This window comes from Phalangium opilio, unplaced genomic scaffold, assembly GCF_054372755.1.
Source record: "Phalangium opilio isolate 3A_F unplaced genomic scaffold, DU_Popi_V2 ptg000025l_1, whole genome shotgun sequence".
Lineage (NCBI taxonomy): Eukaryota > Metazoa > Arthropoda > Arachnida > Opiliones > Phalangiidae > Phalangium > Phalangium opilio.
This window is the reverse complement of record NW_028324156.1, coordinates 769644-797130: the sequence shown is the minus strand read 5'-3', so window position 1 is coordinate 797130 and position 27487 is coordinate 769644. Positions and strand designations below refer to the sequence as shown.

The window sequence follows — 27487 nt, the reverse complement described above, 5'->3', positions numbered from 1 at the left end:
TGTGTACTAAAAGCCAAGCCAGAAGTACTTAAAAAATCCTCTATAGCAGCAACCAATCTCCATTCGTGAACTTAAACTGTCATTCGCCCCCGCCCACCCCCATGCCTGATATGACATCAGTGACCTGGCTGGCAAAATAATTCACCTTGGAGAAAGTACCATGCGTATTCACTTCTACAAGGGGAAATTATAAGCTATATTTGTTTTTAATACCTTAGTAAATCCTGGTGAGGGTCTGTCTTTGACGTAAAACATTAAATGTCCATAACTTGAGGTTAAAAATACTCCAAAAACTATTCCTTAGCATCATCAAAAGCAAACAGAAATAAAAGAGAGTGCCCCAGTATGTTTACTGTCTATTAACTCTGAGACGTCTGTCTTTGGTATATATTGTGTGCAGAGTTAAAGTGTTGCCGGAGACATTTGTGAGTGCGATTAAACCGCTATCTACAACAGACTGAAAAGCTTGTAGTATAGTCTGCTATTACGAACTTTCTCATAACGTTACACCCTCCTACCTCTTACCTTGGTTTTGGAGACCATATTGGAAGTCTTCAGCTCAGGGCATACAATTTAGACTACAAATATTGACGTCACGTCCCCATAGCTCCTCCCCTCTCAGTACCACTCTATTCTATTCTATTCTATTCTATTCGATTCAATGATCATTCAGTTCCAATAACACTAATAACAAATTTCTGGCAACCCTGTTAGAGCGCGGTTAAAGTTAAGAAACTGGGGAGAACATTTCTCTAGCCCCCCTCTTTAGTTCATACACACTTATCTATATCCTTCTTTACTTCAAATTCTGGGTTTCTAGTCCTCTAAGGTACCGGTCCCTGAATATCATCAAGTAGCTAAGCCTTGTCTGAAACATTTTTGCTTATTTTCGCTAGCAGGGCATGGTGGCGCGTTGTTGTTTAGATAAGACAGGCGTCTCTCAAGAAGATGGTTGGAGGATGTAGAGTTATATAGGGATGGAAAGCTTTCCTTTATCACTCGAAAATCCTTAAGACATTCGTTGATGGAAGCAGGCGCTTCCGTGGAGATATCGAGTGATCTGTTCTTCCTCCTATCTCTCTCTATACTCGACTCTCCTCTTAGAGCCTTTGCCTAGATCTAAGATGCATCCCGCGACTTTAGCTGTCTGTCTTCTTGAAGACGTAAACAATGAACTCATCTACTAATAGTTCTTCGATAAAGTCGTGTCGAGGACGCGGCGGTATCGCGCTTCTGCCACCGCTGGTTCTAAAGAGGTTAAATCTTAATTGATTCTAGGTTCAAATAAACAAAATAGGGTAGGGGCCGTTAACTTAAGACTTTTCAAACATTTAAGTGTTAGGGTTAGTTATAAGGGGAGGGTTAACCTTTGACCTCTTTTCGAATCAGAATTTTAAAGGAGTTAATTTTAATTAATTATAGACGAAAATAAACAAAATAGGGGACAGTTAACTTAAGACTTTTCAAACATTAAAAGTATTAGGGTTAGTTAACCTTTGACCTCTTCACGAATCAGAATTTTAAAGAAGTTAATCTTAATTACAGTCGAAAATTAAGTAAACAAAATAGAGCCAGGTAACTTTAACATTAAAAGTATTAGGGTTATTTATAGGGGACCGGGTTAACCTTTGACCCTTTTTCGAATCAGAATTTTAAAGAGTTAATCTTAATTAATTACAGTCGAAAATAAACAAAATAGGGCCAGTTAATTTAAGACTTGTCATGCAAACATTAAACGTTTTCTAATTAGTTGGAACGGGTTAACCTTTGACCTCTTTTCGAACGATAGTTCTCTGGAGGAGTTAACCTTCATGATTTTAGATGCGAATATAATAAGAAAAGTTAACTTAAGCCTTGTCAAATGCTAAAAGTATTAGGGTTAGTTATAGAAAGGGGTAACCTTTGACCCCTTGTCGAAACAGAATCTTAATTAATTACAGAAGAAAATAATCGAAATAGAGATCAGTTAGCTCTGCCTAAGACTTTTCAAAAAATACTAATAAAAGGATTAGAATTAGTTAGAAGATAACCTTTGACCCCATTTTTGAACCAGAAAACCCTTTTTTATGCTTCATCAATCAACATTAACCTTAAAATATATACCTAAAAAATTAACCCTTGGCACCCAAAACCCGTTCCCTCTCATAAATACATTTTTGGCAAATTTTCGAATTTCTCTAAGCAAATTTGTAAACCTTGGTGCAGACAATAAATTACATAAACCACACCCTTATGTTTTTAATAACCGCCAACACTTATATAGATAGCTCTTAATTGTTCAAACGTCAGAAAATACAGTATATTTTCAAGAATTTAATGGCTTCGTTAGGGTTAGGTTATGTAGGGGCTTTTAAACTTTAAGAGGAAAAATATTTTTAATTATTAATTGTAAGTACTATAGGCCCATACTAAAGGTTAATGAGCTTTCCCAGCTATAGGTAAAGTTTAGGGCCTTGCCCTAACCTGACTTACAATGCATCTCTTACTGGAAGACTCTAGATAATTTATATAAGAGAGAAGAATGAATTTTTGAGTCGATTTAAACTTTATATAAGAATACTTAACTCCCTTACGTTGTTAATCATGTTTTAAAATGACGTTTAAACTCTTCCCAAGGGGCACATCCATCCATTCGTTCTTTGCTAGCTTCAATACTCTAGTACTTTACGTCATAGAAGGTCTGCATTCCATTTTATATTTGAACTTTAATCCATATTTAATGAAAAAAATAGGCCTAAAGTTCATCCCATATTTAAAGTACTCTGAATACATGCTATTATAAAATAGGGCTGAAATAGTGTGGGATGATTCTATGGGAAATCAATTTTGAGTCCGAAAATGTAACTTCCATCTCATTTTTCCATAAGGGACACTCTAAACAAGTTATTATTTTTATTAGTGTTTTACGGAAAATTGCCCTTTATTAATTAATTTAGTAATCATTGTCTTTCGCTTGGGTCATCCCTAAAACACTGACTTCAATCATAACTTTTAGGTCAAAAATGTCATAGAAGTTACAACATTTTCGACTCAAAATTGATTTCTCACAGATCCACTGAGCACTGTACTTCGGTCCTATAATTAGTAAGTACCCTTTTTGAAATACCCTTTATGTAAAATTAATTAAAAAAACACCCCTTACTATTACGTTAATTGAATTAAAACCAGCGAAGTTAAAGGCGGGGAATTAAGAACATGTGGGTCACCCTAAGCCTTGGTTCCCTATGAACATTTTTTTCCCTCTTCTCATTTATGCATCTAACACTGTCCTCGTATAGTAGTAATTTCTTAGTTACACCTCCTGGGTGCACTTAATGTCAACCGTACTGTACTTTATAACCGGAATTGCCCTCGCGCGCTCTCGCTATGTCTGTTGGAGTTAATACCAATATGTATTCCTCTCTGTTAGGGGGACCCTAGCTTGTTTCCCTTTACCATTCATATATTTTATGAAGTTTATAGGGCCCCCGCATAACCGTTCCGTTATGAGTCAAACACTATGGTATACGGGGTTTGGGGGCCCTTTGTATGCATATATATACTGACTGCTTAACAGAAATAGGACAGAACTAAAAAGGGAAAAAATATCTCCTCTTTATACGATTTGCATATGCGAAGGTGACGTCAACTTGTATATAGGGTAACACGTCACGTGACTTAGTGGCGCGAGAGCAGCCTGTGATGGACTGGGCAGTGCACGCGGATGTTCATAGCGCGTGAATAATCCCAAAAGCGCGCTCGCGGGAAGACACTATCTTGATTTTTATAGGGGAATGTCCCATGACACCCTTAAAAACCAAGGCTTAAAAAACCAACTCAATTCTATAGGGGAAAGAGACCACGCACGCGCTGCGTGGTGTCACTATCTAAACTCTCATGGGGGACTTTTACTTTTTTATTAAAGTTTAAATGGATTTTGTCATAGGACGCCGACCTACTGGATTTACGGTTGGTTATAAGGATACTGCTACATACTTCTTGGGTAGTCTGATGAAACTCTGTGTAATCTGTGTATAGTTCTTTCAATCAGGGATACCTCTTTCGGTTTAGAGGAGCGTGGTAAGATGGAGTAGGGAGTGATGTTGGTGGGCTATGTGCGACAATGAGTCCCACAGTTCCTCGCGCGCCCCTGACTATGTTAAGGAATTGTTAAACGGTGCTGCCTAGCGCCATTTAAAAATTGAAGATGGTTCTCATGAATCCACCTTATCGCTATCACCGGAAGTTAGGCTTATCTCGGGATTCGTGGAGGGGAGTAACGGTAAGAAATTCGTCTGTCGTCTGCTATAGTACGTATTTTTGGCTTTTGTAGCAGACGACAAACTAATTTCTTTACGTTACTCCCCTCCACGAATCTTGATTCTTGAGATAAGCCAAGCTTCCAGCGATAGGGAATAAGGTGGATTAGCTTCTATTTTTAAGACACAGGGGGCATTGTCGACGTTACCAAAACGCCCACCAAGGATGCTGGGAGGATTTCGTTGCCCTTCAGGAGATGGGGGTACATAGGTTACGGTTATATGTTTGGAAAATTACTACTCCTTCTTACTTCTTTCTCCAAGATATTTATTTTAAACACAAAACCCTGAAGTTACTGCTAAGCCTAATGTATAATTCTGGAATTTAGGAAACGTCAATTTTGAATTAGGGCTGACCATGTTCGTTTTCTCTTTTACCTAATGCGTATGTACGTATGTACAAATCGACTTTAATTTCGGCATACGGACCCTATTATTACCCAAGAAGATTCCCCTCGTGTAGTTATAAAGGTTTTGACAGAATTACCTAAGCCTTTGTCGTACAATCATAATACAAAATATAAGCAAAAAAACCTCCCATATACTATCACGCAACTATATAATATATATCGATTAACTTTTGCACTAAACTATAAACAGGACTATAGCATGGCACGTGAAATATCCTTGGACATTGTTACTTGACCATATTTAGATAAGGATTAATGCGTACTATAGGCTTATATAATTGTGACAGGTGATTTTAGAATTATATAAGCGCACGTGATAACAAAACGGTGCATCTCGTGCTTCCGTTTTTACCACTGTTTAAAGCTATTGCGTATCTGAATTTATTTGTAGTGTTTAAAGCTTTCGTTATGGTACAAACTCTTATTGAAAATAGGTTTTTATTTTATTTTATATTATTTTTTTTTTTTTTTCAGTTGGATCAGAGTGATGACACCCCACGTTATTATACCGTGAGACCCAATACTGTCAATGTCAGATACGTGCCATAACTTTATTCCGCAACGACCAGGCAATTCCACTGCGGAATTCGTAATAAACACATGAAGAAATCGCTCGATGTTTCGTTTATCGATATTGAACTACTAAAGTGAAAGGTACGTACGCTTTGAAAGTTATCTGGTATTGAACGTATTGAAAAAAGACACCATTTTGAATACAAAATTGAATGCTGCTAAGCCTTGGCTTGGGTTATATATTCTTAAAAAAAATAGTGGGAATCTGGTTATCTGGTCTCCTGCACGAGTCACAAAAGCATTGAATTCAAGCTTGTGCCATACGTATATGTTCAATTCTTTTTCTCTCTCTCTCGTCCGCTAACCAATAATCGATCGAGTTCGGGTTCATATTGAGCTTATCAGTAGTCGTATAGAAGTCAGAGAGAACTCAGAGAACAGAACCCCTTTGCTAAGCCTTTGACTTTTCTATTCCCTTCTGGATGCCTAGCTGCAATCCCGATATATTTTCTTATCCTTATACTTCTTCCCGTCCCAAGATTGTAATACATTGCCAAGGAAACTATGGATCCCCTTGACCTATTCCGTGACCTTTATGGTCTCGCGAAACCCCCAAAGTTCTTACACTTTGAACCGTCGTTAGGAGATGAACCGTCCGTCCACGTTAGGCTTAACTACTTAACTTCATCCCAATCTTATATTCCTTTGTGTTTTGGGATTGTGGATGTCCCTTAGTATATAGTTCTTAGATCAGTCCAAGTCCTGCATGGCGTTTACGTTTATAGCTAGGTATCATAAGATCTGTTCCATAAGTATGATACTACCTATGCTAGAGACTTACAGCTCGAGCTAGTTCTAGTAGAACGACAAGCGAGAATTGAGTAACTACACTCGGTTAGTTTTGCAGGACTTCCATCTTCCTATTTAGTCTGTTCTAAGCCTTTGACAGCGCCAAAACCAGGCGTCGCTTTACCTCGAATCTATGACCTACCTCACTCACTCCGTGACAAGCTCCAGTTTGTAACCAGTGACAAACTTATGGAACATATCTTATGAACTTATGTAGGTATGCAGAATCTAATAAACTCGACTTGGTCAAAGTAGCTGAAGTTCCTTATCCCCATCCGTCTTTTGAAAAGAGTTGTGTTCCTCTTTTAGGCCTTGGTCATCTCCTTTTTGGACAGGGGTCTCTCGCTCTCTCTAGACATTTTTGTTATAACCAAGGACAAAGTCTTTTCTCTCTCCTTTTTCTGTTCTGTCCTTTTATTGAAGGAAGGACATTAGGCTTAGCGATAGATTTCGATAGTACTTTCATTAAGAGAGGAATTGGACTCATTTATTTGGAAGGGGGAGTCTTTTATTTCGTCTGCTCTTTTTTTGATGATATCCTAATTTGTTCTTAGATTGTCACTATCGTTTTCGACCAGCCATTGTTACTAAGAAAGAGGATTGTTTCCTATTTTTGTGGTTTGTGGTCATTGTACCTACAATAGGGGACCCTCTTAGAGAATTATTGGAAGGGGATGTTTATAATCAGTTGGTTTATGTCCAGCCACACAAAGAACAAGGATATTTTTATTGGTAAATACTCTCTTTATTCTTAACCCTAATCTTAAAAATAGGCTTAGCAGAGTCTAGGAAAGCGCGCGCGCTCTGTTTGTAATCAGTTGGTTTATGTTCAGCACACAATGTATGGATAAGTTGGTTTATGTTCAGCACACAATGTATGGATAAGTTGGTTTATGCCCAGCACCCAAAGTATGGATAAGCTTGTTTATGTCCAGCACACAAAGTATGGATAAGTTTGTTTATGTCCAGCACCCAAAGTATGGATAAGTTTGTTTATGTCCAGCACCCAAAGTATGGATAAGTTTGTTTATGTCCAGCACACAAAGTATGGATAAGTTTGTTTATGTCCAGCACACAAAAGTATGGATAAGTTTGTTTATGTCCAGCACACAAAGTATGAATATTTCTTTAGTTCATATTCTTTATTCTTAACCCTAATTTTAAAAATAGGCTTAGCAGCGTCGGCAAAAGCTCGCGCTCGTTCGTTATAAAACGCGCGCGCTATTTTGCAACAGAACTCGCGCCCTTTTTTGCCATCATTCTTCATAACTTAGCAAAAAAGACATTTACTAATTGGATAAAAAAATCTAAAGATTCTTGACTTCGAAATCTTTTTTTTCCTTAAGTTGGAGAGAGAGAAAAAAATCCTCTTAGAATTTCTTTGACACGAATAGAGACCGGATGATATAAGTCAGTTTGTCAGAATAAAGACACTCTACGTTCCATCTTATAAGGTTCAAAACCAACCCTAGTTTGCTCTGTAGTTAACACCTTGAAACATACGTTTAAAATGGATTAAATTATCTTTAGATAGCGTAGACAATTCCGTTTGAACAAATTTAAGTTAAAACTCAAAGAGGGAAGGGAATAAAAGTCCTTTTCTTAAAAAAAGCGGAACCGGAAACGCTTGGACGAGTTTCCTCCTTTCGGTTCGGTTTAAGCCTGAAAAGATATACTCGTTAAGCAACAAGATTTTCTGAGTATAGAGTTGTTCGTATTGTATAAGTTAATGCGTTGGAAGCTGAAGTAACGTGTATTCTAACGCCATTAAAGTAAGATTCCCGTTTATTACCAAGAATAATTCGAATATCGTCACACTCGATTAATAAGACAACATTAGTTTGAAAGACCAGTTTTTCAAGATGAGTCTTTACCACTGTTTAAGCGTGGATTAGTACGATTTAAATAGCATTATAATACGCGTTAACTTGGGTATAATTTAATAATAATAATCCTAGCTTATGCGCATGCCCGAAACATACATGTTTTTTTTTATTTATTTAAAGATATATCTTCAAAGGATTTTAGTTATGCTGTGGGTTGTTTATATCAATATTAAAGGGTTTTTTAGAGCTAATTAAGGCAAGAACTTTGTAGGATGTGTCCCACGGGATTACGTGAAAGCCTTTTTAATATGATATTAAATTTTCCAAAACCCTATATAAGTTTAATTAAGAAACGCTGTAATGCGTGGAATTAAAAAACATCCGACGTCATCTCTTGGGTATTTCAATCCTCCATGGTTCTTCAAATGAAAAAAAAAATTAAAAATAAAAACCCGCCCAGAGAAAAAAAAATAAGAAATTTAAAATTAACGTCAACCCTAATTTTGAAAAGAGAGAGAGAGAAAAAAAAATATTTTGAAATTCCCTTCTGAAATTTTTGAAAATCTGAAAGCGAAATCTAAAAAAAAGAAAAAACCCCTCCCGTGTGGTTTAATTGCAGTGTTTTAATCAAAGAGAAAGGGTGGAGTGGAAGGCGTAGCTGGTGTTTTCTCGCTTTAAAAGTTTTCCTCTAAGCTTCCGGTTTTGTGCACGTGCAACTTTCTCCGCCCTCTTATTGGTTGGAGGAAATATAACAAATAAATAAGAAAAGAAAAGCGGGAACTCCCAAATTTTATCGACAAAGCTGCTTGCTTCAACTCCTTTTCTTTATACGCTCTTTGGTTTATTTATTCCTTGGAAGTTTTCACTAAAGGGGCTAGAGATGATTCCTCCCCTCTTTTCCAGCTTTAATTTCAGTGCAGTGTTGTCAGGCTCTCTGAAATTATCCAATGCTTAGTCTAGTACTGATTCAAACTAAACTGCGAGCCTTTCTCTAGATCCGCAATCTATTAATTCACACCAACGGCCTGACAACACTGTGATGAAAAAAAAAATATGTATTACTTCCAACAGAGAGAATTCTCTCTGCTTCCAAATACAGAAATATTTACGTAAAAATTACGTTTTTAATCTTTCCAATCTCAGCCTCCGGGATTGACCCCTGTGGCTTGCGGCACGCACGCGCTGTTAAAAGGTCATCCTCTGATTTCTTATTGGCCTATTACGAATCCATTAATAAGCCTAAAGTCATTATACAGGAATTTTATTTTCAACACGTATTAAAACCATAAACGACACGCGCAGCCCGCTAATTTAGCCATAACATTACGTAACCACCAGTGAATTAGGCCCGATTTAGGGTTAGGGTTAAGAATATTTTTTTCACTCCCGCCTTCATTATTGCCGTTAAAAACCGCTAGTCATTCTGACGACGGAGCAATTAGAGGGTGAGTTATATTTATATATATATATTATTTTACTGGAAAAAAACTTACTAAAACTGCATGCCACGTCATTAGTATAAAGAGATTTCTTTTTTTTTTACTTATGCCAAGAAGTGATATCTAGTTTATTAGGGAGAAGGTATAAATTCGCCACATTTCCAGCTTTATCTCCAGTCCAAACGTAGCCTGTCCGGAGTTAATCCCCGCCAACTCTAAATTACAACCAGCATCTCATTGGTTCTTGAAAACTCACGTCAGCGGGTCGCGAATGATGAAAATTACAGTCATATTTTCCGACTGAGGAGAGGCTGGCGAAATAGCCCGGCCTCCTTTTACGTCCCCCCTTGTATTTTGAAAGGGGGATTAGGACTATGGCGCACCAATACTTAGGCGCTACTTATACCTTCCCCCTAATAAACTACATATCACTTCTTGCTTATGCCTTGACTTTACCCTCCAAAAAATGTGCTTGGTGGATATTTCCGAGTTAAAATGATGATTGCGTTGTAAGGTAATATAAAAGGGCGTTTCGCCATTTTTCTCTTCTAAGCTTTTTAGCGATGGGCAGTTAAGGCCCCGAGGTCCCAAAACCAAAATACGTGTACGAATTGGGGCCGAATAAGGAAAAGGGGGTGGTCAAATTGATGACCCAGGGGTCACTCGGCGTTTCCTGATCGTGGGGGGATATGATATTAAGTATATATGCCTCCTACTTTTGGTATGGTTCGATACCAAGTCTTATATAACTGCAACTTGACGTGTAATCTTTGATATTTTCAAACTTTCCCCAGTAGCAAAATCGACGTTGGGCCAACGGAGTCGGCTCGAGATTCAACCGACACTGCCCTATACTGTCGCAAAATGGTCGGTCGACTTTCCTTTTGACAGTCGAAATGTCCTACCCGAAAATGGGTCGGTCCGACGGTTTTCCAACCTTTTCAAACGTGCACGGAAAATTTTCGGGATTTCCAAAATGAGGTCGGGATAGAAATTTTGAAAGCACTTTAACCGACTCTAAAAAGTAAGCGTGGCCAGCTCTTACATTATCAAACAAGAAGTCGGCTTTGTTTTCTGGTTATGATCGGATTATTAATCTATTTGCGGTCGGCTTTATCGACTCTTATTTGTCGGCTTTATGGCTTGTTTAGGGTCGGCTTTACGACTTGATTATGGTAGTTTTAAGACTTGATTTGTTTATGGTCGGCTTTACGACTTGTTTATGGTCGACTTTACGAATTGTTTTTGGTCGGCTTGATGGATTCTTAATGGTCGGCTGTAGAATGTTTTAAAGGTCGGTTTTTTTAAAGGACCGAAATCCCATTCAACCGAAACCAAAGAAGGGAGGTCCCATTGGACCGAATTCCGCACCTTGAGCGGTTTACGAAAAGTGGAGATAGCCATGAATGACTGCACTTAACGTTAGTGTACACTGCAGTTATCTCCGATAAAAACGAAGTAGCAATGAGTTAACCGTGGAAACGGTTTTAAAGGCTTATGTAAATTTAACGGAAAGCTAAAATAGGCCGTAAACCGTAACATTTTCTTTAATTTTACTTTAAAATGATACTTAAAACGAGAGATTGATATTTGTATCAAGGTGAATAAACATATTACACTATATTGTTGATTCTAAATTTTATTTTATGTTTTGTTTGTAATACAAATCCAAGTATCTTTGATTTGTCTTAAAACATAAGAAAATAATATATAGCTCCCTATTAGTATGAAACGTAGTTCATTTTCGTACTACAGCATTTGCTCCCAAATTTGGCGCGCTTACGCTTTTACGCCCCGTGGGAGAAGTTTCGGAATTACGAGTAAAAGGGGGGCGAAACCATCGCCGCCACCTAAGGTGCCCGCGAAAGGCACGATGGGCCGGGGAAATATCGCCACGCAAGTAGAGACACAAGATACTCCTTATCTCGCGCCATCTATTAATTTATTATGATAATTTTGCAATGTACTAAATCAGTTATAATTATCATAATAATAATTTCAAGACCTTTAACTATTTAATTACGATATAAAATTTGAAATTTTTTTAAACAAATATTTCAACTTTTTAACGCCAAAAGCTCTTAATAGGTGGCATTAGAAACTTTTTACAAATTGCAATGGAAGAAAATCCTATTTACATGGCTTAAATGGAGAGTTTCATACTTATAGGGAGCTATATATTATTTTCTTATGCTTAAAATAACGAAATTTGAAATGTTTAGTATTGATCGGTAGGTAGTCGGATATGTCGACCCTTGTGGTAAATTTGATAAAAACCCATATTAGTTGGTAAGGCGTTGAGCAGCCGACCTAATCCTTCCATACACCAACCGACGTAAAATGTAACTATCAGCCAACTCTATTTGTTTGTTCTCACGTCCGATTTCAAAGCGGAGCTAGTAACTGAAGTTGGATAAGAGTCGGACTTTAGTTGTAAGTGCCGATTAGACCATAAACCGACGAATCTACCTCGAACCGACTCAAACGCGGAAGAAGCTTCATTATAACTAAATCTGAAATCTTTAGTATGATCGGTAGGTAGTCGGATATGCCGACCTTTCGTCCCTTGTTGTTATTTTGATAAAAACCAATGTTAGATGGTAAGGAGTTGAGCAGCCGACCTAATCCTTTCTTACACCAACCGACATAAAATGTAACTATCAGCCAACTCTTTTTGTTTGTTCTCACATCCGACTTCAAAGCGGAGCTGGTATCTGAAGTTGGATAAGAGTCGGACTTTAGTCGTAATAAGTGCTGACTAGGCCATAAAGCGAAGAATCTACCTCGAACCGACTCAAACGCGGAAGAAGCTTCATTACGTCGAAATCTGAAATGTTCAGTGTGATCGGTTGGCCGTCGGATATGTCGACCTCTAGACCCTTATTGTTATCTTTTATTTGATAGAAACGCATGTTAGTTGGTAACGAGTCGGGCAGCCGACCTAATCCTTCATTACATTAACCGACTTAAAATACAACTATCAGCCAACACTATTTTATTGTTCTCACGGCCGACTGCAAAGCGGAGTTGGCAACTGAAGTTAAATAAGAGTCGGAATTTAGTCGTAACTACCGACTAGACCATAAACCGACGAATCTACCTCGAACCGACTCGAACGCGGAACACTCGTGTTACTGGGGTTGGGTTGGTCATACTCATATCATAAGTTTGTGAGATATGTTTCATAAGTATGACCCTTCCTATGCTACTAATAGACTTACAGCTCGAGCTAGTTCGAAGGAGAACGACAAGCGAGAATTGAAGTCCTACACTCGGTTAGTTTTGCAGGACTTCCATCTTCCTATTTAGTCTGCATTGTTAAGCCTTTGACAGCGCCAAAACCAGACCTCCCTCCCTTTACCTCGAATCTATGACCTACGTCACTCACTTCAGTAACCAGTGACAAACTTATGGAAGGAACATATCTTATGAACTTATGGCCATATCTACATTTTAAGCGGATACCACTTGGGCAGTTGAAGCCAATCAATCAGGAGTATACTTGTATATGATTTAAGATTGACATTACTCAGGAATGGGTACGATGTCCTTTGGGATTTGACCCCGAGTATTTCCGATTTTCATGGACCAATCCGTTCCGGTTCGTGCCCAACTCCGAGTACAATATTACAGCAAATACTACCAAAGCTAATCCTAAATGCGCTCGTCTCATAAATGAAATAGGTCCTTCGTGAACGATTCAACCCTTATACCAAATGCCAACGAATCAACTGTCAAGGAAGGGAAGGGTATAAGGCACGTGGTGCGTGGGAAAATTTATATACTTCTTTTTAGAAGAAGTGTTTGATGCCTTAATTCCGCGAGCTCCTTCGTAGTCTCGTGCTCGATTCTATACATAGTTTGACACGTGACGTGGTTTGACGTAGATTGGGGCGCCAAAATTTTTTGACGTCTTTATGTGGGTGTTGGGTGGAGAAAGGATTAAATAAGGGTTTAGTTTTCTTTTTTTAGGGTACGGCATTGGGGTGCGGGCTGCGACTAAAGGCCCCTTCAGACTATAGACTAAGTTCTTAGGTTCACGTAGGTGAAGTCAGTCGCTTTGATAGTTTAATCAGACCACGTGTCAACGACTACAAAAAAGATTCGTGCACGGGTTTAGTTTGAAAACTAGTTTTCTGATTCGTCGGGCAGTCAGTGCTGAGATAGCATCACCTCGTTAGCAATCACCTTTTCTTTAGCCCACTCGATCGTGCCTTACTGACGCGTGATCGAGTGAACTACGCTTTTGCAGCCGATGTATGAAAAGTTTTAGGCACTTCTTGGCGCGGTATTAGTCATTTTAAAAGGATGTTCGTCTATTTTAGTATTCAAAAATCTTAGGTTCAAAAATAATATTCGTTTACGCATAATCGTTTAAGTCGTCTGCTCTCACCTCTGAACAGGGAAATGAACGTACCGACTAGACCCAAACGAAATTAACAGAGACGACCGACGGGAACGTCGTCTGAATGGACCTTAAGTCAAAAATTGATTGGTTGAAATGATCTCACGTAGAGAATATGAGGGAGAGGGAGATTTCTTTCATTTAAACGGATTTAAGTTTTTATTAGAAAGGATTACCAAGAGGGGATTTTTCCAAAATCCTAAGTCGTTCGTGATAGTAGTATATAAATTAATTATAAATAGTTAATTGGGTCCATTATTTAATAAAAAGGGGATACTTTCATAGTAATATATCATTAATTTAACGATGACGCATCATTTTGACCCAGATTTATCACAGTTAAATCACGCGTTAAGCCTCGGCACGGGCATCGGGAATAAGGTGGATTTGTTTCTACAACAAATGAGCCACGTTAATTTTCGTTTCCACGAGTTTAAAATTAATTTTAAAGAATGGCTAATTTTTAAACCATAGAGAATACATCTATCTATCTGTGTTTGTTTCTCGTTTGGGGACTTAACTATAACCACCCTCGTTTGAATTAAAGGCTTTGTGTGTGCCTGCCAGCCTTAAGGAAACCTTACGTAGCGTTATCTTCCTTTACCCATTTTAGTAAACAATTCATCTATCCTTCGTTCGTTCGTTTTCCTGAATTAGGCTTAATGTTTGTTTTCAAGGTAAAAGTTTACTTTATCCAAAGATTAAAATCTATACTTTTAAATATAAGGTAACTGCCTTAGAGTGTGGTATAATTTCCTGATGAAATATGATGCTCTCCTTTTATAATAATAAGGCACGAGGGGTTTGGCGCTTCTCTTTGGCACGAGCGACGGCGGCGTCTCCAAAATTTAATACACGTGACAGGGCCGGATTTTAAAACGAAATATTATGTAAATTAGTCTATATACTTGCTTGGGGACATAACCGTACCATAGATATAAGAAACGCCCTTAAATTTGTAGCTTCCTCTTTAGGAAGTGTTGTTTTTTATATCTATGAGCCGTTTCTTTACTCCAATGAGCAAATAAATTAGTTTCTCATAATTAATTAGGTAATTTAGAAACATATTGGGCTCTAAAAATTTCCCGCCAAATTAATGTCGTATCTAAATATATATATATAATTTTTGGCGCGTTTTTGTACCATGTGCGTTTGCGGGCTGTTGAATATTGTTAAAGTGACTGTAAAGCCGGCATCGGCATGTGGTTGATTATTTCAAATACGTTAGTGGCACGTGACCAAGGAGAGGCGTGGTTTAAACAAACTTAGTTCGTTTTATTTTTCGGAAATTAGCACTTCAGGGAATTTCCGCTGCAATCTCGCGAAATAAAAGGACTAGGTGTCCAGTCCCATTCTATGTGGAGTCTTTGGATTTGACGTCACGTGGTGACTGTGACGTATTTAAATCATTTTACCCGCTCCACGATGGGTTGTTTACTGTCCCTTTTAATGTCCTCCGATTTTTCGGAAAACGTTACATAGCGCATGCGCCAATGTTTACAGAAATAATTCAGACGCAAATCTAAAAATTCTATCCACATCATCGTTAGACCCTGGGAGGCTGCAGGAATGACCTGTAACTTGACATCAACATCCACGAAAATGGTTTACAATTCCAATGTACAGATAAACCCACATTATTCCCGGCTGTATCGTATTGAAACTAAGCATAACGTTCCTAAAACGTGAGTCACTCACAGGTCAAACAAGAGTAGTGGTGGTGGTGGTGTTTCTCTCCTCTCCATTTCTGACACCCTAGAAGAACCCGCCAAAGTTGACCCCAAGGTTCGTTACTCGCCTTTCCCCATCAGATCTCAACCAACTGCATGGGGTGGGTTTCCATTATAACTCAATGACAAAGTGATGGGTTCCCGATATTTTTGCATCTAGGGGGACCTTGAGTGCGTGGCGCTCTCCTTTTGCGCCCCCTGTTTGGAGAGAGAGAGAGAGAGAGAGAGGTATGGACCCCCAGGGGTAACTTTGGAGGGTCCACGACGAGTGGTTTCTCGGGGTGACTTTTCACACGCCATCGAACACTTTTACCCCCAGCAGTGAATTGAAGCACCTAACGCGTCATAGTTAAGCTAAGGGCACCGAGTAATTTTTCTATATGCTACCAAATACCGTCAAAGGAGCAAGCTGCTATTAGTCAATAAAGTTTTGCGCCTTTTTGGGCACGTGATGGAAGTTACAATGAACCAACGAACCATCCATAGCTCGCAGCCATTTTCGGACCCACTCAAAACCTCAATCATACTTTTTATTCTGATAAAATCGTGTATTGATAAATGAATTCACACAGTGTGGAAATTCTTCGCAAATCGATTTGGTTTTGGTATAATTATACTGTAGCATAAACGATGAGGAATCGGTTTGAATTCTCCCTACCCAAAGTCAACTTATTGGTTCATTGCTTTAATCTGTACAAATTCTTTATTTTTAGGCCTAATCACGAGGCATTATTTATACGTCTTCGTGACAAAATTACAAAAACGCGTGGAATTTCAAAATTAAGAATAGATTTCCTCCCACTTAACGTTTCGTAACTTTAAACCGCGCTTCAGTGTTGCCAATAATTTGTTATTAGAGCATCTCCTGCATCGTTCAGATTTGGAACTAAACGATAGTAACAGAATCGAACTGAATTCTACAAGCTTTCAGTCTGGTTTGGATTGCACGAGTCACAAATGACTGGCAACACTTCTCTGCCCACTAGTATCTATTGTTGAAGCGCGTGAAATTAAATTTTACAATTGAAACCAAGGTATTTGGTTGTGCTCCTAATAATTTGAACTATTATCTTTATTGCGTTGATAATTTCTCGATTATAAGCATTACCCATCCGTGTTTCCTTTTCAAGTTCTTGTTGTCGTGTGTCACTTGACATTTGACAAGCTACGATTGTAATCTTTGTTTATAAGTAACACCCGTCGGCCAAGTTCCCCTGTAATTTACCCCAACAAATGTGCATGCGTGAATTGAATTGTCTGTAAAATTAAGTCTTATCTACTAACAGATATCTCTTAAATAATATTATAAGTAATTGTTAATTTGCATCGACTCGAAGTAAATCAAAGAGGTCAACAACTTATTTCCGAATAAAAACTCTCATCACAATATAATTTGTCTATGGTTAAGGCCCATTCAGACTGAGCTAAAATCTTAGGTTCACATCTGTCGGTGAAGTCGCTTTTCTAGCTTAATATTAGACACGTGACAACGACTATACGCAAAAGATTCTTTGCGGGTTTAGTTTGAAAATTTTCAATTTCTTCTTGCAGTGAGTGTCGAGATGGCGCCACCTCGTTAGCAATCACCTTTTCTTTCCCCTCGATCATGCCTAACTGACGCGTGAATGAGTGAGCTGCTACGCTTTAGCAGACGATGGATGAAAAGTTTTGGGATATTGGCGTGGTATTTGTCATTTTATATTCAACGATTTTAAAATTCAAAGTCTTGGTTAAAATTAAATCACAAAATACTCGACTTGTTTTAAGTCGTCTGCTGTAACGTCTGCACAGGGAAATGAACGTACCAACGCGACCGACGTTAGACTTCAGTCTGAATAGGCATTTAAGCCTTTGCATCGTTAAAACCTAAACAAAGCAATCAATAAAATATTCGATAAAAGAAATAAGAAGAGAATCCTCCATTTTCAGTATACCTCTCTATAAATGACAAAATGTCAAAAGCTGGAACTAGCTGTACTGTATACGCAAATCGATGGTACAGTTCAAAAACTTCCAAATTACGTTTTTCCCAGTCAAAAACTCCGCCCTAAATATACATATACATAGTGCTTCCCTTAAATTCGGGCCTCGGTCATTGCACGTGCATTTACTTTTGTAGTAGCATTATTATCCTCGTATCGATCAAGGAAGATGGCATTAAAGTAGATTAGTTTGAACGAAAAATAATAGGGAAGCGGCACCCGGTGTTAAATTTCCATAGAGATTAATATCTTAAAGGTATTGAGGCCGCTGTTAGTCCCTTTCTATATACAGTTTGAGTTTGCTTAACTGTAAATCCGGGTTTTAATAGTACATTTGGGTTAAATATGGGGTAATTTAAGACTGAATCGAGTAATCAGTAACGTAATACGATTGTCATTACTATCAATACTGCATGCAGGTTTTCCGACATTTTAATCGCGATATAAAATCTATTTCCCGCCATTTATTGATTAGGCTTAGCTTTTGCGTACGTAACGTATATCCGAGGGGCCAACCACTAACCGTTGTAGGCCGCACCTTTTGACTTTACTGAAGAAATTACGCGTAAACCTTTAAAACAGTACCCTTGACAATACTAAATTGATGAAACCATAAGTTTATAAGATATGTTCCTACCATAAGTATGTAATGTAATGCTAGAGACTTACATCTCGAGCTAGTTCTAGCAGAACGACAAGCGAGAATTGAAGTACTACACTCGGTTAGTTTTGCAGGACTTCCATCTGCTCCTATTTAGTCTATACTAAGCCTCACCAGAATCTATGACCTACCTCATTCACTTCATGACAAGCTCCAGTTTGTAACCAGTGACAAACTTATGGCAGGAACATATCTTATGAACTTATGATGAAACCCCGTGATAATAACCCCGTAATCAATGTACAATATATTTTAAGAGTTATTAGCCCCTCGATTATAGTTTATTATCAAAATTCGGCATTTTTCTTTGATCCTTGATGCATCTTATCAATATTAATTCTCAAATTTCGTAACGTTTTTTAAAACAACTTTTCTTACGTATATAGTACATACATGTATACCTTTTGACCTATAAACTTTGACCGTTGTATATATGTATATATATTATAAACGTTACCAGTAGCAGGAAATGAATATTATATGCATTCCTTAAAATATTTCGGGCCGGTTTGCGTGAAATTTCTGTTTCCGACTGTATAGAAAATGTCATGTAATAAATCCTGGTGGTCATTTGCATTCGTAAATAATGGGAGTTTGGAACGAATTTGTGTACATTATATAGTTTGAGTCCACTATTTCGTAACCGGCCGGCAACTCTAGACTCCTAAAGGGAATTTATTGGCGTAGTTCGTCGAATATTAATATATTTTTAAAAGGTATACTTAATTTGAATTAAATTGAATTGAATTGAATTAAATTAATTAAACCATCTAAAATAGTTTCAACGTCTGTCCCTGATCATTGCGCAGCCCCTGCTGCGCATACTTAATTTGGAAGTTATCGCGTTCTACGGATTATTAAAAGTTAGACTTAATTTGAATTAAATTAAACGTCTGTCCCTGATCATTGCGCAGCCCCTACTGCGCATTCTTTTAAATTTAACGCGTTCTACGGATAGTTAAAAGTTAGACTTAATTTGATTTAAATTAATTAAACCATCTAAAATAGTTTAAACGTCTGTCCCTGATCATTGCACAGCCCCTACTGCGCATACTAATTTTGAAAGTTATCGCGTTCTACGGATAATTGAAAGTTAAGACTTAATTTGAATTAAATTAATTAAACTATCTTAATAGTTTAAACGTCTGTCCCTGATCGATGCACACTCGTTACTGCCCATACTTCGGAATAATATTGAATTGTTCTGACTATTAGTCTAATTTATCACCTAAGCCTTTTTATTCCGTTCTCTAAGGACTTAGAAAAGAGGGGGGGAAGCCACCCCCTCTCCCATGGGAAGACATTAAAGGGGGCATATGCCCCAGCAAAGAAATAAAGACGGAGGGGGGAAGTCGAATAATACCAAAAAACTCGCGTCAACAGCTGGCCACCATTATCACTTACGCTTTGCTTGATGCTGAACTGAAAAAAGGCGGGAAAGAAAGGCGGGAAACCAAAAAAATAAAAAAATAAAAAATAAAGAAAATCTTCATTTTCCCCTGTTACGGCCAATATATTTTTGACGATTGCTTATATCTTATAACTCAATCGGAGTATGCCATACCGTAATAGGTATTCCCATTCTTTTATATCAATAATAGGTATCGCAAACATTGGGTGTTTCAATATGGACCTTTTCTTTCTAACTTTGAGAGTGTTCTCACTTTCACCTTTTGTAAAGTTGCGTCTCGAGCTTTTGGAAATCCCGCCTTTTTTTTCGCGCCTATTTCCTTTAGCGCGTGCGAAGATGGATCTTTGCACGCGAGAATGGATGTATAGCTAAGAAGAATGTACCGTGGAGTAGAAATCAATAGTGATCGACTGTATACATATGACTTGGGAGAGGTATTTTAATTGCCCCAGAAGAATTGGTTGGCTGGTTGCTTGCATTAGTCTACCTTCTTGAATTCTTTTCGCTCCCGGGGTAGTAGGACCTAATCTGTTTTTTTCTCTTCTTTTCTTTCTGATGTGCTTTTTCTAACCCCTAGTGAATGTATCTATGTAAGCCCATGAATATATTATAAAGGCTTCTATTTAGTACTGAAGATCGTAGCTTTCTTATTGGTTTACTTATAGATAATAACACCTCATGGAAGTAATGAATAAATTCAGGAATTGTATCGTAGCACGACATATAAACGATGATTTATTACCAAGGTATACCAGCTAGCAGCATCCAAAAGTTTCAAGAGTTTTCTAGTCGGGTTCTTCTTTGTAATATATGATGAGCTTATGTGTTATAACATACAGGGTGTTTCTGATAAGTCTGGTGCTATAATTTAAAGTGTTTGTTTGTTCTTTGGGTTAGGCTGAGTGTAAATTGTGAAAGAACATGTTGGGGTCTACAAGGTGATATGGGCTCCCAAACATTTATTGCCACCTAAAACAATGTCCACAACCACACACCCTGTATAGCTGGAGGAAGGTGGGCTATGGAGGGGACCTATTAAGTAGCTAGATATATATATATGCGTGGACCCACCGTACCAATCCCAGAAGAGACCTTATAAGGGCCCTGTTATACAGCGAAGGGATAATCCGATAATCCATCTTTGTCTCCCATGTTTGTTGTACGGATTTGGAAGTAACAGCATGCCGGGTCTACTACGACTTTCGGTTTTGTTGGTTAATGTAGGAGATTCGGGGGGTACTGATTTTTAACAAGGCTAAATAACAAAGACGTACGCAAGGGAATGCCATTAGATATCAAAAGGAAATTGTCTAAATATGGGTATTTCAATGAGAAGCAATCTTAATTTAAATGCGGAAGAATCAAATATAGACAAATTCGTTTATTACAAAAAGAGAAACCAACACACAGCCATTGGAGCCCGACTTCACTACACCAGGCTAACCATTGTAACCAACTCGCACTGCCTCTGGTGGAGCTTCTTGGCGAGAGGGACGATACCCCAATGGCAACCTCACCCCTGTGTGTTGGTTTCTCTGTTTGTAATTAAAGAATTTGTCTATTCAGCAGTCTATTCACATATTTAATGTAACGTTCAACGCCATAAAATTTTCGTAAACCCAAGAAATATTCCCTTCTAAAATCAATTTCCCTGACTTTGTTCGAATTCCCTGACTTAGCAGACTAATTATTCCCCTTCTATGACAATATCTCTCTCTATCTACTTCTGATAACACCTTCTTACACTTCTTTCTAATGGATAGCTTAAAAACCAACACCCGAAAAGTAATCAAGCGAACTAACAGCCAAATGAAAACGGTTGTGGTGGTGGTGGTAGGATATCTACCGAAGTCGATGATAGCTTGGGAGGTAACTATTGACCGACCGAGAAAAGTAAAAGTTAGTGATAAAACTAAGCCAGAGGAAAAAGTTCCCTTACGTAAGGTAGACTTTAGCAGACGATTTTTGGGCGTGGCGTGTACGCGTGATTAGACAGACTCACGCGCCCGCTCATCGTTCTCCTTTCCACCACCTTCTTTCTCGCGCCAAAACGAAAATTACCCTTCACTGATCAATCTTGACGAGTGCTATATCATCAAAAAGTCAACTAGACAGTGACTACCCACCAAGCCTTAGCACCAAATTCAACTTGGGTTCTCCCGTACCATTTTGTAGACATCATAGTCATTGGGAAAATACGTAGGCGGTAAAGGTTTTTTGCGCCTTTTTGTGTAATATTTTAGCCCTATCACTGCAGCAAGCGATTTTAGAAAGAAAAGAAAAGAAAAAAAAATAACTTGTTTCTATTTTTCAACGTTAGGCTTAACAAGAATTATGGAGGTAGGTTTTGGCCCGGGGTATTTATTACTATTTGAGGTACCTGGTGACTTGAACTGAATAAAAAGTAGCTATGGGAATCATTTAGACAAGATACCCGGGTCCTTAAATTGATGCAATCAAGTCTCAAAGGCCCGGGGATATCCCCGTCTCCGAGAAAATACTTGAAAAAGAAAAAGAATTTTATAAAGAAACCAACCATTTTGGATGGGAATAAATAACGATAAGGATTAAGCGGTAATCCTAATATTTATGCGTAAATTTTTGTTGGAATTTACATAAGCCTAAATAATATTCCAAGTATTTTCAAATCCCACTAATTCTTTATGTACGGGATATAATTGGCGGGTATTTTACGTTCACTTTTTCAACACTCTTTGTATTTTGGGTTGTTAAGAGTTGCTTGACGTAAGACATCTGTTTTTCATTGAGCCAAGAATCATGGTGGATTTTTGTACTTAGCAAATGAGGCCATTGTTTTTGCGAATGAAGCGCGTTAAGTAGATTGATATCAGATGGCTCTGTTTGTTCTCGTTATGTAAATGACTTAATTTTTCCTCGTCAAAACTATACCCTTATACTCTGGACTTTCAATAACAGGGATAGATTTAATTTTAGAAGTAGGAATGGAGAACAGAGTAATCTGGGCGCGCGTCAAAGTCCCGGACCCCCTTCCACGGGACGTAGGGGTATGAAAGAAAAGGCGGGTCATAGCGACAGAGGTAAAAAGGAATTACGAATTTTTCGCCGTCCCCGTCAGCAACGTCATCAAAACGTAGTTTAAGTGAGCCAATAATATAATTTAAACTTTTCGTTTCGTGTAGCACTATACTGGGCTATGAGTCGGACTGAAGTAAATACTAACCGTTCTCCATTCCTACTTCTAAAATTAAGTCTATCCCTGCAAATAAATAAAACTTAATCTTAAAATACGTGACTTCCAATGGAATCCCTGCAACCTGATGGCTACTTGAATCAAGTTTTTCTCTGTCAAAGATAGTTTAAATTTTACGGAATCCTTTAGGAAGTATATTTTGAATATATAAAGTTAGGAATTTTAAGCCTTGGCATCGAAAGTCGTCAAAGGATCGTTCTCGCTTTGTTCACCATCAGGGAAGAAGATTTAAAAGATTTTACGAGCTCGCCCTTTTTTGTTGAACGTTCGTTGGCCCCAAGAGCCTGCCATCTAAAACCCTTTAAACCCAAGACCAAGGCTTGGCTACGTTTGTTAACTGTTCCTTGGGTGTTGGTTGCTACAGGTATACGGGACACCAGGGGTAATAGGGGACGATGGTTTCAGCCAGCCAGGCATTATTTCGTTAAAACGGCCTCCGGAACCAGTAAAGGTACGGGCGTTTTCCCTGATGTACATGAAAAAGAGTTTCTTCTTCCCAAAAGGGACCACCCGTCGTTGACGCTCCATCAAACGAAGGATATCATCCTTGTCCGTTTCGCGGAACTGAAAGGCTAGTCTTTAAACGGGCCCAGTTCGCACATACACAAACATCTCTCGTTTATTTAGTCTTACTTTGTTTGGTTAAAGTTAACGGTTTGAGTGATATACGACCTTGTTTAGTTGTATGGTATATTTCGCTCTAGGCAACAGAAAAATCGTAAATTCGCCAACACCTACCAATAAAGATCACGCTGCGAAGACCCTCGCACGAAATTTCTCACTCCCGAAATAAGTTTAGGCCTAACTACAATTCCTTGACAGTTTTATTATTTTTTAACGGTATAGAACCTTTAAAGTTGCAAGTTTTAACAGAAGTATGTTTAACCAAAGTTATAACTATTTTCAATCGGGCCCTTCTAACGTTTTTTAAAGCATCCCACAATGCCTCGCGTTGCGTTAGTAATTAGGACCGGAGTCTTGCATTTAAAAAGATTGGTAAATGTAAGTGTCATCCATTTGTTTTAAGGGATGTACATTGTAGAGGGAACTTTATTTTAAAGAAGTAGTGATGCTATTTCCTGGAGTAGTGATTGGGCCATGTCACGTGACTGTAACCTCATGACCTTCAGGGTTCCCAGTAGCATCTCCCGCATGCAGGATTGGAACCGAATGATCACGACTAAGAAATTTTAGAATTAACCTTGATTGTTTCGAGGATCATCTATTTCTATTTAGTTTAAAACTTTTATTGGCATTTTAAAAACCAATAGTGGAGCGGTATCTTTTAGATCCTCTTCTAGTCTTCTTCTATTTGAACTTGTAGGCTTTAGTAGATGTTTAATCTTTATCATTCTTTTGTACATCCCTGCTTTTCACTTTGCTTCATTCTTAGCTTTAAAATTACTAGTGTTATCTTAGGGATACATCGAGCAAGCGTGGGACGTATAAGAACCCCCCCCCCCTCCCCCTAAGAAGTACTAAGGGTACTCTTCTCTTTTTTTGACTTTACCAAAAGCAAACTGATCTGCTATTTAGATAAGCGAAAACGTTTTTATTTGAACAGTTTTTTTTCCTTCTCCTTTGCGCTTGGTAACTTGTAGAGAGATGGAATTTCTTATATACTTATTGGGGTTGATTGTGTAGAGATAGGAAATTCGGAAGGGCCCATGCATGTTCTCTTCGTCTCTTATTGGTACTGGTTCCTCTAGAAGCCAAAACCGTGAATTTATTATCCAACTAAATCCTCTAAATAAAATTTGACATTTTAAGCCTATTTTCTTGACATCCAAAAATCCCTGGCAAGAAGTAAAGTCGTCGTACGTGTAATTCAATACCAATTTTGAGAATAATATTTTTTTTTGTAACCTAAATACTTATGTCAGTTCTTACGACTTAACTTCATGGCAACTCTCGAGTTGTTGAGTTAAAAACGATGCGCAACTTGAGGTTGCATAAATATAAACATTATTTCCTTATGAAGATTACGTTAAAGTGTATTGCAAACTCCGGGTGTTGGTATGGTGGTTTGGAGCTAACTGTTAACCCTCTATTGACAATAAGGGATGGGAACTAAGGGCTAACTCGGGACCACCAAGGCTTAGGTGATGTATTATTTATTCAAATCGAAGTAATGTTGTAGGTTCTATTAGAATGTTTGGAATAACCATTGAGTAGCCTTTAATAGTGTTAGTTCTCTTTTGCTTGTTAACAATTGAAAAGCGATATACGAAGCAATGAGCCGAAACCCTGATGGTGGGACGTCTGTGCTTCATCAAACTCACACCCTGGAAAGATTTTTTTATATATATAAATATAAACCAGGGTGCTTTTCTTGGTATTAAATTCAGGGGCCATATCATTTCATACGCAAAATTCAGTTAAATTTATGTGAAATTTATATTGCAAAGGCTTAGAAAAATTGTAAAAGATTTTTTTTTTGGCGGGTTCTCGAGCTTTTTCCGTGCACGTGCTTTGTTGTTGGTAACAACAAATACCTTCTCTCCCCCTTTTTTTGGCGCGAAAATAAACGTCAAAGTTGCCACTTTACACAATAGCCTCACGCTGAGTTTCCGACGGTTTTCTGGCAAAATCGGAACTCCTTTTTCATGTACGACAGTGAAGAGGAGGATTTCAAGTTAACTTTGCTTTAGAAGGAAAGGTGGAAAGATTACTCCAAAACCAAATGAGGCGTGGTTAAAGTTAAAGTGATAAACGTATAGAGGAAAGTTCCTATCCCAAAAATTGTATGATGGTGGGTTCTATTCTCCATGGTGTCTGGGAAGTTCAAAGGCCATAGAATTTTTTTTCATTTCTTCTGTTGGGTATATTTTATTGTTACATTATCGTACGCACTGGGATTTCTTTGAGGGTTCGCGTATTGTCCCCGTCTATTTTTGACACTGTTCATTGTTCGCCAATTGCGAGCTGAATTCTCCTGGTCCTTTCTTCGAACTCTAACGCAGTATTTGCTCTCACAATTCACTTTATTTTGGCCTACTTCGAAGTTATGAACTTCTAGATATACGGGTAAAAATGGCACTGAATAGACCTTTCCATTAATTCCAGAAGAGAAGCAAAGACCATAGGGGAGGTCAGAGGTCACCTTCTTGGGTCATTTCCCTGGGGCCAAGAAGCACCGCGAGTTGCCTAACCTCCCTCCGCGTGTTGTGAACTTGGCCTCCGTCTGACGTTGCCCATAGAGAGCTTTCAGTTGGAGGAGGAGCTGAGTCTCGTGACATAATTTACGCTGTCATATTGGTGGGTTACGCTGTCATATTGGTGGGTTTAAAGCAGGAATGAAGCTGAGACCACCCACCCAATATGGCTACCAGAACAGCGGTAAGACTTGGGAGGGTGTGACGTACTACTATCTGAAAGCTCTCTATTGGTTAGCGCTAGCTGGGAAATAGCCAAAGTAGGCGACCTCTCACCTTTGTGCTGATTTCTGCGCAAGTAATGGAATAATCTATTATACGCTCTCCAAAGATTGAAATAAAGATTCCTTCCTAAATTCTACCTCGAACTTTGACCCCAATTGGAATTCATTTTGACCTACTTCGCAATTACAGACTTTTAGATAAGAAAGAGTACATGTGGGTACTAAATTCTAAACACTCCCATGCATGCATGGAAAGAAAGCTAGGGTTTCAGCTGAGGTCCATGACCACTAGTGTTGTTGGTACCCAATCTAAGAAGGGCTTCTTCGGAACTAATTTTCTTCCATTCCAAGCATAGCTGGGCCTTCTCTTCTTCCCTCTATCGTAATCGTACCCAAAACCCAAGTAGGTTTCTAATTAAAAGAGTGGTAATTAATCCTGTATAGGACGCTCCTTTCGGTCGACTTCCCCGCAAATCAACTCTGAAAATCATTCGATTGAGCTGGCCCCCCTTCACTTCCCATTCGTTAATTTACGAGGATTTTAGTGACCAAGGCTTAGATTGGATGGAAGTTTAGGCCTATTTTACATATAGAAAACGGGATGCAGCCTGCAGCGGGAAGATTTAGGTTCTTAATTAAATTGAAGCACTTTTGCTGCTAACTTGGCATGGGTTTGTTCAGTTTTAGGGGTTAGGCTTAACACACACAACGAGGCCGGCGCGGATTATAAGGTAGAGGTATTAGTCGTTAGCACGCGGCCCGCTAATGTTTGGTGCTTTAAACATAATTCGGCCCTAAATTTTACCCACCAAGAATCACTTTATATGGATAAGCGTTTGCAGTTAGCCAATTGGGACACATTTCGGTTGGCCATGGTCTTAAAACAATTTAACCAAAATGCTTATGCTAAAATAGCTAGCTAGATGTTTATCATATATTTAAATATTGAAAATTTAATTACAGGATAGTAATTATAAAGTTCAATTAAGTCTAGAACTCCAGTTTAAATTTTAATTTTAGTAAAATGGTTGTAGATATACAGGGTGTTTCAAAAATGGTCGTAATAGACCGAAGTGCAGTGATTACAATATTGGCGATTTCTGAGTCGAAAATTAAAGTAACTTCTATGATATTTTGCCATAAGGGAGACCATTAACAAGTTATGAATGGGGTGTTTTAGGGAAGACCCCATAAATTTAACATAAATGAAATTGAAAAACGGTTGTAATTTAATCCGTAAAAACACTCTGTTTAGTTTGGCCCTTAAAACAAAATGTCATATAGAAGATTTTCAACTCAAAATGACCCTTAGAACCAATTAACACACTGTATTTTAATCCATAGTATAAGTT

The 27487-nt window shown here is 38.2% G+C and overlaps 2 protein-coding genes and 1 long non-coding RNA gene across 5 annotated transcripts in view; 1 reads left to right on the top strand and 2 right to left on the bottom strand.

Moving 5' to 3' along the window:
* Positions 1-27487, bottom strand: part of LOC149691602 (uncharacterized) — a 212086-nt gene that overhangs the window by 101289 nt on the left and 83310 nt on the right. The gene's annotated exons all lie outside the window — the stretch shown is intronic.
* LOC149691615 (lysosomal alpha-glucosidase-like) overlaps positions 1-27487 on the top strand; it is a 92108-nt gene that overhangs the window by 44899 nt on the left and 19722 nt on the right. For both annotated transcript variants that reach the window (XM_089868952.1, XM_089868953.1), the window contains exon 2: positions 5183-6802. The gene's annotated coding sequence lies outside the window, so the exon portion shown is untranslated. The remainder of the gene's footprint in view (positions 1-5182; positions 6803-27487) is intronic.
* LOC149691616 (inactive tyrosine-protein kinase transmembrane receptor ROR1-like) overlaps positions 1-27487 on the bottom strand; it is a 107196-nt gene that overhangs the window by 77261 nt on the left and 2448 nt on the right. The window lies entirely within an intron of this gene.